The 3,549-nt window shown below is 43.9% G+C and overlaps 1 pseudogene; it reads right to left on the bottom strand.

The window, feature by feature from the left end:
* Window positions 1–482: 482 nt before the first annotated feature.
* LOC141635947 (small nucleolar RNA R71) lies at window positions 483–583 on the bottom strand (annotated as a pseudogene).
* Window positions 584–3,549: the final 2,966 nt, after the last annotated feature.

Below are 3,549 nucleotides of genomic sequence, written 5' to 3'. Positions count from 1 at the left end.
GACTCCGTCTGCAGAGAAAATCACGAAAGGAAGACTTGAGTACTTTCGAGCCAGAGCTACATCACTTTCTTTTCGAAGACAGTCCGTTATCACCAGTAAAGATGCCAAAGCTTTCTAGTCATTCAGTGCCTAAAGCATCCTCTATTCCGAAGGGTTTCAATCACCAGACTGATGATGGGAATACATTCGACATCCGTCCCTCTTATATCAATCTCGTGGAGAGAAATATTTATAGAGGTGTGGCAGGTGAAGATCCAAGGAAGCATATGGAGACCTTTACCGATTATTGTTCTACTATCCCCGCCACTAAGGGGGTAACTCAGGACAAGATTAAGGAAGTTCTATTTCCTTTCTCTTTAACTGATTCAGCCAGGAGTGGTCGATCGACTTGGACCGCTTGCAGTTCTTGGGGTTCTGATTGGGAGTCTCTTTCTCTTGCATTTTACAAGAGATATTTCCCTCCACAACGCACCAATTTGTTGAGGGCCAAGATTACTAGTTTCAGACAGGCTCCCGATGAAAGTTTCTATGAAGCATGGTCACGATTCAAGAAGTTGGTGAGGTCTATCCCTCACCATGGTTTTGACCCATGGTTCCTAGCTAATCAGTTCTACAATGGGCTGTATGACGACCAGAGAGCCATACTTGATGCGGCATCCAGTGGAAGATTTCAGGAGAATACAGATGATGATAAGGGATGGTCCCTTATTGAAGAGATGGCGAATCACAGTGCTGAATATGGTAACCCGAGGGACGGGATTAGGACATTTCATGCAGTTGATAAGCAGGTTTTGGCTCAGCTGGAGACCATGAATGCTAGGTTTGACAAGTTGGAGTTACAAGCTGCTGGGGAGCCTCAAACAATCCATGTTCTTACTAGAGGAGAGACCATTTCTTGTGAGAGATGTGGGAGTAATAATGGCCACACTGCTGTTGGTTGTCTTGTAGAGAAGGAACAAGTCCTTGCCTTTCAGCAATATAGGCAAGGAGGGGGTTCCTATTACAATAATCTAGGGGCAGTCCATCCCAATCTGAGGTGGACTAGTCAGAACGTGCTCAATCCCACTCCTCCTCCGCACCAGCAGCAGCCTTATGTCCCTCCACACAAGAATCAACAAGGCTTTCAAAAGCCCCCTTCTTTTACTCCTCCTAACCATGGTGCATCATCTTCCGGTGGAGTGAGTGAAATTGGTGAGCTTAATTCTATGTTGCAAGCCTTCACGAAGCAGTGGCAATTGAGTGATCAACAAAAAGATGCGTCCATAAAGGCACTTGAAACTCAAGTTGCCCAATTAGCCACTAATCAGTCCACAAGAAAGCAGGGTCAATTACCGACTCAAAATGAGAAGAATCTACACGAGACGGTAAATTTCATCAATCTTAGAAGCGGTCGTTCATATAAGGGAACGGAAATGCATAAATCAGACCCGAGGAGAGCTAAAACTGATGATGAACAGTGTTCTGTCGAAGAAAATAAGCTCACGGCAAAGCAAGTGCTCGATCGACTGGTTTTAGGTGGTCGATCGAGCAGATTTGGGGACGAAAGTGGTCGATTGAGTGAACAGGTCGATCGAGTAGTTTTTCTACTCGATCGAGTGATGAGCAAAATGGAGTTGCTCGATCGAGTGAAAAAACTACTCGATCGAGTGGTATTGATGAAGAATCTACTCGATCGAATGGGTATATTGGTCGATCGAGTAGTTTTGACAACGGGAAGCTTATTCGAGAGCCTGCTTGTGCTCGTTTAAGCGATAAATCACCGGAAAGACCTCGTTCGAGAGGTAAGAAGCGTCCAAAGGATACAGAACTTGCTCCGGAAGATACATTGGAAGAGAGAAACAAGGGACTCGAGATACCTATCACGGTTCCCTTCCCGAGGCGGTTGCAGAATACTAAGGCCAATCAACAATTCGGCAAATTTGTCGAACTTCTGAAAAGCTTGGAAGTTATTGTGCTGTTCACTGAGTTGCTGACAAAGGTACCCTCTTATCTTAAGTTTATGAAGGAAATTTTATCGCGTAAGTGGAGTATTAGTGATAGTGAGATCGTAGCTTTGACTGAGGTGGGGTCAGCCCTATTTCAAAATAAGTTACCTCCTAAGCAGTCAGACCCGGGTAGTTTTTCAATTCCGTGTCATATCGGTAATTATTTGATTGATAATGCGCTATGCGATTTAGGCGCTAGCGTAAGTGTCTTACCGCTATCTCTGGCCAAGAGACTTGGTTTGACAAAGCTGAGTTGCACTAACATGACAGTCCATATGGCCGACCGTAGTATATCACGGCCATTAGGCATAGTTTAAGATGTACCTGTGAGGATCGGGAGGTTCTTTATTCCCGTTGATTTCGTTGTCTTAGACATCCCCGAAGATGCACACACCCCTATTATTTTAGGGAGACCATTTTTGTCCATTGCCCGTGCAGTTATAGACGTCGGGGGAAAGACTTTGACCTTTCAGGTAGGGGACGAGGAGCTTATTTTTCATCAGTCTAAGTCCCGGAGGGCTCTCATGCAAGCTCAGCCTTGCAATGTCCTCTCTTCTACTGACCCTATTATTGACACTCCAGATGAAAATTTGGAGTATTGTATTTCGCAATTGTTACCCCTCCGCCTCGATCGAGAGCAAAGGAGGAGGAAAGTTCGTCTGTTTTCCTTCTTTGAGGTACAGATGAAAGCAATGAAGGAGTTGTCAAGGGACATGGTGCAATTCTTTGTCAATCAAATTGGAGATGATGACGCTCTGACCCGGTGATAGAGGAGCAAGGGACGAGGGACAGTTCACGCTTATGTGGATGTGAACTACTCCCCTCATACCATTTCGAACGATAATTCATGCTCATGGAAGTTGAAGAGGACAATCGGTGTTCTTTGCCGAGGTGACGTCCTCGATCGGGAGCCCTTCAAGGGCTCTTGAATTGCTCCGGAATTAAACGGGAAATGCCCCATGTAACACTTTGTAATAGATAATTTTGAATTTTCCGTTGAATTTATTTTATTGCTTTTAATTAGGACAATTAGTTTATAGATTGTTCTTTAGCGTAGAATTAAGACTATAGACTGTTTATATGCGTTTTTGGTATGTTGGGATATTTTTGCAAGTGCTTTTATGCAGGTTTGAGGAAGTTTTACGCATTCCAAGGAAGAATTGACGAAATTCAGAAGCTAACACGAGAAAAGAGCTCAATCGAGTACTTTTTGTACTCGATCGAGTGTAAAATTGATCGACCGAGTGTTTTTTCCAGTCGATCGAGTAAAGCATAAAGTGGGACTTCTCAATCGAGTAGATTTCTACTCGATCGAGCAACTGGATCTTCAAAAGTCCTCGATCGAGCGGTTTAAAACCACTCGATCGAGTGAATACAACAGGACGCAGGGAGTTTTTTGCCTTAAACTCTATTGTTTTGTTTCTAATTTCATTTTATCCCTAATTTCGTCTAACACTCCCCTTTTGCGATCAAATAATCCCCAAATCCCCATTTTTTTCTTGCCCAATCTCCAAATCCGCCACCTACAATCTCTTGCTAGCCAATTAATCTATCATAGCCCCTT

Source organism: Silene latifolia, chromosome Y (assembly GCF_048544455.1).
Source record: "Silene latifolia isolate original U9 population chromosome Y, ASM4854445v1, whole genome shotgun sequence".
Taxonomy (NCBI): domain Eukaryota; kingdom Viridiplantae; phylum Streptophyta; class Magnoliopsida; order Caryophyllales; family Caryophyllaceae; genus Silene; species Silene latifolia.
This window is presented reverse-complemented; position numbering and strand designations above follow the sequence as displayed.